The sequence below is a fragment of the Octopus sinensis genome, unplaced genomic scaffold, assembly GCF_006345805.1.
Source record: "Octopus sinensis unplaced genomic scaffold, ASM634580v1 Contig16743, whole genome shotgun sequence".
NCBI lineage: Eukaryota > Metazoa > Mollusca > Cephalopoda > Octopoda > Octopodidae > Octopus > Octopus sinensis.
Window position 1 is genome coordinate 895 of NW_021834547.1, and position 9106 is coordinate 10000.

Below are 9106 nucleotides of genomic sequence, written 5' to 3' on the forward strand. Positions count from 1 at the left end.
AGGCATTTTACCACAGTACAGAAAGGAAATGAAGAATGGAGTCCTTCCACTAGTGCGTTAGGGTCCAACCGATAAAGAATAAAGTCTAACCATTGCTAGATTTTGGGGAGTTGAATGAGCATGTATAATGCTTTTAAGGCGGTGAAATTTTGCGGGACAGGGGCTAACAACAGGGACGACTACGATCGTCGATGTTAAGTTGGTATATCTACAGCTCTGAGAAATAGTGGTGGTACTATCTGGTGAGGTACAAGAACAGAATATATTTCCTGATCCGGCTGGCATTCGGTTTCAGTGCAGTACTGAAAATCATGGCGAAGGTTCTTAGGACGATCTTGATGACCAAGGTAGCACAGGCTACGAGTTCCTACACATATCGCATTCTGGATAGATTAGTATGTGCAGTTGGTAGAGTAAATTGTGGGTCATTTGAGGTGGTGTGAGTTGACCGCAAACCACCGAGGCTATAGGAGGTATTGCGCTGAGGCTCAAACACGAAAGAGGTAAGGTGGGCAGACCCGTGTTTTAGAGAGGAAATGGGATTTGAGATCTAAGCGAGCACATGAGTAGGTTAGAACAGCTCTCAATATGCGGAAAACTGGTAGAGCACTCTCCTATAACAGGATGGCTCCAAAGGGCATGAAGCTGCATCAAGAGGCGATCTGAGGAAGTGAAGCTGAAAAAATGAGTTAGAAGAGAGTTGCCATGATGCAGGACGTCTTGGAGAGAGTGAAAACAGGGGATCCAGTGAAGGGCACCTCTTCGTCCCAATATTTTGTCATCTCTTTCGGATTCAAAATTCTGAAATCAGCTTTCACTACTTAGTTCTACGTTATCTTTTCCACAAGAGCCAACCATTTACAATGATCAGCATGTCGTTATACAGCTAGCCTCTTTCATAACCATCATATGGTCATATAAACATAGTCTTCTCCCTCGAACGCATATGATTCCTCTTATGCCTAACTTTTCTCTTAAATACATTTGTACTTTGTTGTTCATATACACATATTTTTCACATCCAACGGAGAACGTAGGTTTTCACATGTCCACTGCATTTAGAGCCCACATCTTATTACTATGCTGCACTGTTGTTTGTATATAGCCATCATACAATCAGTTTTTCATTCTGATAGGGAAGCATTTTGTTACCAACAGAGGGAAAAACCTCTTGAAATTTCTCCAGCCTGTTTTTATTTTAGTAGCTATAACTTCAGAACAACCTCTCCACTGATGGGTAATAGAAACTATCTTTTTTGTTTAAGGATCTTCCTGAGCATTACAGAAAATCTATTTCCTATGCACATATAGAATTTCTTTGCTAGTGTGCATCAATTGCATATAGAGTCTACTTTCTCTGTTAAACTGTCTGTGATACTACGGCAACTCTTGTGTTTCTATAGTTTGCACTAAGTATACCGCATGGAATTTCTAATAGTATCTCTGTATAGGGTTTGTGTGGCTGTCATAAGCTATTCTTCTGCTGCTAGCTTCTTCTTTGACCTCACCTTTTCAGAGTAAGGAACTCTGTGAAACGTTTTCTGCAGATCAATGAATGCTAAGTAGAGCAGCTTACTCTTACCCAAATACATCTGCAGTCACTTCCCCAAAACATGGATTTTTTAATACTTATCTATTGCCCAGAACCGAACTTTATCTCGTCTCGTCTTTTTCTGTAATTGCTTGAGCTGTAGTTGTTCCCATAACTTTCGTGTCCTTGTCCAGCAATTTGATACTCCTGTGATTACCTTTCTATAGCATCTCCTTTATGCTTGTAACAACTGTTGTAATGCTGTAATGCCAGTCACTAGGTATACCACTTTCCTGTATAATCTGATTGACTATACAAGTAACTAAGCCATATCCCACAGTGCCAAGTATTTTAAACCTTATAATAGTAATTGCTAATGGGATTTCTCCTGCTTTAATATTCTTCAGGGCCCTATCTATCATATTACTACCAGCTAGAATGACTAGTCATTCTGTTGGAAAGATCTTTCTTCCATGTTATCTCCACATATAGTAACCTTAAATGATAGCACTTTCAAGTTTTTTTTACCTCCCTGAATCACTTCTATCCATCCACACACACACACACACACACACACAACACACACACACACACACACACACACACATACACACACACCAATATAAAAAATAACAACCAACTATACAAAAAAAAGAAACGATATGTAAAAATATTCACAAAAAGCATGTAAAATGTTGTTACTATACAAATCCAAGGACAAAATATTCAGCTGATTATTGGATAATTTATACAAACAACATCAATAAAAAGCAAGCAAAAAGAATACCGTTGCATTTTCCTGATTATGTCCTGTAAACTTTATTTTACCAAATGCATCACAGGGTTTTGATGGCTCCTCATCTTTAGAATTTCTATCAAAGACAAACAGAAACCAAATGAACTGTTGAAGTAAAGTTGTGATGGGGAAGGTAGAAGAGGAAAAATGACAAAATCAAGAGATAAAGAACAACTCCAATGAAAGATACAAATATCACCGACATAGATACATAAATCCATACACGGAAATAAATAAATAAATTTTAATTTAGTTGAATCAAATAATGATTACTTTTAAATAAACTGAAAAGGAAAAATAAGAAATATGTTGCCGTCAAAATAAATTAAGGAAATGGGTTTCACCATTCCACATCTGAGGTATGATAAGGCCGTATTCAGAGACTGGCACGAAGTCACTTACAAATACACACCAAATTCTGACCCATACTGTGCTGTGTCTTCTCTGCCTTTTCTACCGCTACTACAATGGCCTCTGCTGGATGGCCTCTGACCACCTTATCCAGGTATCACTGATACACACATCAACACCCTATCTCAACAGGAACACCCTCTCTCCGTTCTCCTCTACTAGAAATCTTATACCTACAGCCAATTCCGCATTCCATACCATCAATCATCAAAATGACCGGACATAATACTGGCATTGTCATAAGACTGTCTCCTGCAGTTTTCAAAATTTCTATTGGCTTACCTGAAAGAACATAACGCACAATAACTGAAAGCTGAGCAACATTCTGGTGTTGGATCTACAGAAACAGGGAAATACTTGGCAGTTTTAAAATCTGCAACAATATAATTCTTGATATGTTTTGCCATCAACAGAACAATTTCTTCGTAGATGGTGGGTGATAAGTACGACTGCTTACCACTTCCAGTATTGCCAAAGGTTTTCAAGTGACCCATAAGAAATGGATCAAATTGTTCTATAAGTTCCATAATTCTCAGAAAATTTCTCAGCCAACTATCTCTTCACTACCTCTAAATGCCAGACCTCTCTCAACTAGAAATATTGTCACAGTCGCTACATGAAAGAATGCAATACTTCAGTCCAGTATTTCTTGTTTCCCTGGACTTGTTCTTCCAACTCCTTGTTAACATGAGATGATCCCTGCATAAAAGATGGGGCTTGACTTTGTTCTTCTGTTTTCAGTTTCTCCTCTGCTTTTCTCACTTCAGTAAAGCCTTCCTTGTTGGAAAACCTGTCATGTTGACCTTGCAGGAGAGTGTAGTAAAAACAATAAACCTTACCCTCTGATGAGCTGTACAGGGGTCACATCTTTAAAAAAACTGCTCACCATTGTCATGAATGGTATAAAACATTAAATTTTTTAAACAACGATAGTGCCCAGCCAGTTTGCCTTCATTTGGTTTATAATGGTGTCGAGATACTGGGAAGGTGTCGGAGGCATTTTTATTTTAACATATGGCTGATTTTTGCCTGAAAGAACATGGACAAATACTTTTCTCTGACAGAAAATCATATGACTGTGTCTGGATCCCATGATGCTACTTTGCTATTCATGACAGTAGGACATGAGGATTCTTCACCTTGAATGTCTTGAGGTAATACGTTCTTCCTCTTTTCAGCAGATCTACTTAGGAATGCAGCTGGTTCTTCAAAAGGAACGTCTGATACTATTTCTGCATTATTAGCCCCTAGGCTTTCTTTTTTCAAAGAAAATAACAATTCTACAGTGTTTTGTCTTTTCTAATACAACAGCATTTTTTTCATTTTGTTCTTTGTAAATTTTACTCGTCTGAGATCCAGTCAATTGAATTTTCTGTGGCATTCTTAGATATTTTGTGTGTGAGTATAATATATATTCTGAATAGAAGCAAAAGAAAATATTTTTAAAAAAATGAATAAATAATGCTGGAATTGATGGCAGCAATGTAGACATAATTCATTTAATCCTGCTGCAGGTATACTAAGCCAGTCACTTTATGCATATGTATTACTCCTGTGTCTTTTGCAGATAAATAGAGCAGCTGCCAAAGTTAATAAAAGTTGAACAGAAAAATGTTCAAGGATTACAGATTAATGATTTCGTTTCCATAAAATTACTTTCCTTCAAAATTATGCTTCACTTCCATGAAAATGAAAAGGTGTCAGAATGACAGGTATAAGTCACTAACATTTTTCAATATTCAGGTTAATTTTTTTTTTGTAGATTCCCCATTACTGTTGGATTTATTTTAATGAAACCACTGGCGGTGGAATATGAGCTATGACAACAGATGACTTGCGAACACTTGAAAGAAACGAAGCTAGAATGCTCCGCTGGATGTCAGAGTGTATATGATTTAAGAGGAAAACTATATGATTTAAGAGGCATCAGATGTTGCGAGCAAGAGAAGAGACTGCGCTGGTTTGGTCATGTGTTGCGTGTGGATGAGGACGGTTGCATAAAGAAGAGCTGATCCCTAATTGTGGAGAGAACTTGTGGATGGAATACACGCGGGAAGATGCGATGGGACGAAATGGTGAGAAAGTATCTTCAGAAACTGGGCTACACTGAGGAAATATCAAGGGACCGGGAGTTGTGATAATCTGCTGTACTTTAAAAGACGTACCACGCTAAGTAATATCCCGGTCATCCATATACACAGGCATGTGATTTACAGATTCTAGTGCCATGTAAAATGAACCCGTGCCGGTGGCACGTAAAGTGCACCCAGCACACTCTGCAAAGTGGTTGGCGTTAGGAAGGGCATCCAGCCCTAGAAACCATGTAAAAACAGACAATTGGAGTCTGGAGAGCTTCTTGGATGGCCAGCTCCTGTCACACTGTCAAACCCATAGCAGCAAGGTGGATGGACGTTAAACAGTGATGATGATGATGATGATGATAAGGAGGAGGAGGAGGAGGAGGAAGAGGAGGAGAATGTTTCTCTTACATGCCCCTACATCAAAATTAAATCTTCACAGCAACACATTTTCATTGCAAAAGATATCTTTCTCCAATAAAATGTCTTTTGCTTCAATGTTTGCCATCTTCATTTCCAATTGGCTAAATACACTGACTTTCTTTTAAATTTTCCATATATTTTCTTTCTATGATTTACATTTGCTGCGGAACACAAAGACCAGGATTTCTCATATTTTGGATTTCATGTTTTAATTACTGCTTTCGCCCTAACATCTTGGGAAAGAGGGGAAACTGGCATTTATAGAATTTTTAAGTAACAATAAAGCTAGGCATTTTGATCTTCATCTCAAACTTCCAAAATGCATGTTCGATTTAACCTTTTGAGACTTCTTCATATTTAATATTATATAAGAAAACACTTCTAACAATATACGTTGTCGTGGTTATAACTCATCATCTATGATGAACTCATTTCAGTTTCTTCACATAAAATTAGATCAAGTCCCCAGCCAGAAAAGTAAAATTTCAAAATCTCTTTCTCTCTCTCTCTCTCTCTCTCTCTCTCTCTCTCTCTCTCTCTCTCTCTCTCTCTCTCTCTCGCTCTCTCCATAAATATAATTAGGATCATTATTAGCAGATGCTGTGGATTTCCCACTGAGTTCACAAACCAGTTTTAACTTTTGCTTAATTCACTTTAATTTGTTCTTTATATAAAAGAGAAACAAATCGGCATCACAAAACCTAACCTCTTTCACTCATAAACATGTGTGTGATTATTAAAATTATTTATGCCATTACTGTATTAAGAGTAATAATTGAACAGAAATGATATATTGTTATATCAAACACCAATCAGATTTAACTTTTTTTAGTCTTCTGTTGATCTCCATTTTTATGCTTTTCATAAATAATACCGGTGATCTAAGGGAGTAGGATTTGGAAATGTAACAATTTAATATATTCCCAAATTATTATGAGAAAACCCCTGAGATTTTATTTCTCTGCTTCTATCTCTTCACTTCTTTTCTGAAGTGCTAAGCGTTTAAGAAAAAAAGAAAGAAAACGGAAATAAGAAAATCGACTGTATATAATTCCTAAATGTTTTAAATGAACATAGTCCAACTGGCCTCATGATACTAAGTTATGATGTATTGGGATGCTCAAAGAAAAGCGAAATAATGTTATTTCCAGCTACTAGGACACTCAAAAATGAGGTGGAAAATTGAATATTATATAAATAGAAATATTATTTTATGTTCTCTCCCTCGTAAGAAAAAAATCTTGTAATAATAAAAAATATAAGCCCTGCGTGGTTCTTTCTCTTTAAAGGAAAACCTCACCCTCCCTTCTATTTCTAGCTAACTCACTCACTCTCTCTCTCTCTCTCTCTCTCTCTCTCTCTCTCTCTCTCTCTCTCTCTCTCTCTCTCTTACTCAAAATCATCTGTAGGTAGCAGCAACAACAGTTACCGGTCACATTTCCCACGTGTGTTTCGAACGATGGTTGAATTCTGAATGCTACACACAAAACAAACGGAAAGGTACCATGGCGAGATGAAATATATTGGAAATTAATCCTAAGTCATCCTCACGTGATAAGCAGCGTGGAAATACAAGAGATCCCACGTTTGCACCCGAGAGAAACACAGAGGGGTGTGCATGTAGTTTGTAAAGGAAATGGTAATGAAGTCTGTATGAAGAACAATCTAACAAGCACTGGAGGGAGAAAATTAACAAGAGAAATAAAACAATATCTTTGAAAAACTACTGGAATGAAATCCTAAACATGTAAGAGACTTTCCCTCATTCTATCACTGTCTCTCTCCTTCTGCATCTCTCATCCACTGTTAAAAGTAAAGAAAATAGAAAACCTTACTCTCTCCCTATTTCTTAGTAAACTTTCTTTCTCAACTTCTCTTATTCCGAAAGCAACTGTAGGTGGCAGCACCAACAGTCGCCAGTCAAATTTCACATAAGAAAAAATTACTTATATGGAAATCAACAATTAAGAGATTCTTTTAGTTACCTCTCCCGCCCATTGCTTTTAGATATCCACATCTCTAAGCGATGTTTTTGTATACTAATTACTGGAAGAATCTCAACTGATAAAAATGTTTCAATTTACAACATTACCATAACTGAAATCCTAATATATGTGTACTTATACATTATAAAATTTAGGGGCATATTTCTTGAATTACCTTAGTTTAATGTTTTCCTCTATCCATTGAGATTTCTGAAAATAAACGAAAATAATATGAATGTTTGCAGGAATGATGAGATTTCAGCATCTGACATTAATAACACAGAGTTTCAAATTCTTTAACAAATTATACAGAGAAGACATAACTGAACAGAAATACTATAATAAATAAGTATAACTACAATTATCTGGAAGAGATAATCCAATCCATATTAACACAAGTACACATGAATTTGTTTTCTATTGATTTATAGTTTTTAGCATGGTACACTGGTTTTGACATGGGATTGGAATGAATCAAATCTTCCGGATAGAAACAGAGCCACATGATGATAAGAGAATTTTATTTCACCAATTTAAACATCTGTCAGGCTGAGAAAGTTATACAATACACCTAATGCATATTTAAAAAATAGAGACTAAAATGAAAGGAAGGAAAGAACAGATGCTAAAGATAAATGATCTTGTTGTTTAATATATTTAATATTTTTGTAGCCTCCATCAATTGAAAGATCTATTCATTGGTGAAACCTTCAAGATAAATTCCACCGCCAACGTTGGTATCCTATTAAAAACAAATTTCCAAAAGCACGCAGTAGTATGTTTCTTATCGCACTCACAGTTGCACTGCCCTTCAGGATTGTTAGAGAAGTCGTAGAATGTGGTTGTGCTGTGCAAGTTTATATACTGAGGTAAAAGGTAAATGATTTTCCTAGTCAAACACTTTTTAAACTTATAATAAATATTCATTGAGCAAGCTGTTGATATGCATATGAGGCATTTTATATAAATTTTATTTTTCTACTGAATGATATAAACACTTCTGCTAATGATAAATTTATGAACGAATTTTCTGTTTATCTGCTTATTGTTTGTCGTCTTCTTTAAAATTCCTCGCACTTTTGTGAATAAGTCAGACAACTTCTGCAACATTTGTGGTGAGGTGACCTTTGCATCGCAGAAGCGCCGTATTACTGCTCTGGTTAGAAAGGTATATCACCTATGTTTTGAATGCAAGATTGGCGACCAGGATAAGAAGTGGGCTCCTCACATGTGTTGCAACACTTGTGCTACTAGCCTTCACCAATGGTTGAAGAGGAAAAGGAAAGGAATATCTTTTATTGTACGAATGACATGGCGGGAGCCAACAGACAATACAGGCAATTGTTATTTCTGCATGGTACTTCCAGTGAAAAAGGGCTTTTCAAAAAAAGAGTCCCATGAATATCGAAATATTCCATTAGGTATGCGCCAGGTTCCACGTGGAAAATGTCTATCTGTTCCTGATGCACCAACTTCCATATTCTTCGAGTCAGATGAAGAAGAGGGTGAAGAGGAAGCAGAAGGGGATAACAGTGCTGGATTGCGGAATGACCAAAACTTTGATGAAACACACTCCTCTAGATCACATCTCATAACACAACAGAAATTCCATGGCCTTGACAAGGATCTATGACTACCTGAGAATAGGGCAAAGCTGCTAGGCTCTCGTCTTCAACAGTGAAATCTCCGAATAGCTGATGTAAACTTTCAAAATTTCATGACCGTCAGCAACAGTTCAGCAATTTTTTCATAATGGAAGGATGGAAGCACTTGATATTGAATACGAACCCAGTCACTGAAGGCTGTTCATGGATTCATGAAAAATTTGCCTGAAAGCTCTCTTGTTGCATAATGGCAATAGTGAACCTTCAGTTCATGTGGG

General features: G+C 36.8%; 1 long non-coding RNA gene across 1 annotated transcript in view; it reads right to left on the reverse strand.

Moving 5' to 3' along the window:
- Positions 1-2283: 2283 nt before the first annotated feature.
- The window catches only part of LOC115230906, a 32406-nt gene continuing 25583 nt past the window's right edge, over positions 2284-9106 (reverse strand). The window contains exons 3-4 of the long non-coding RNA XR_003883468.2: positions 7400-7434; positions 2284-2403 (exon numbers count right to left, since the gene is read on the reverse strand). This is a non-coding gene — a long non-coding RNA (uncharacterized LOC115230906). The remainder of the gene's footprint in view (positions 2404-7399; positions 7435-9106) is intronic.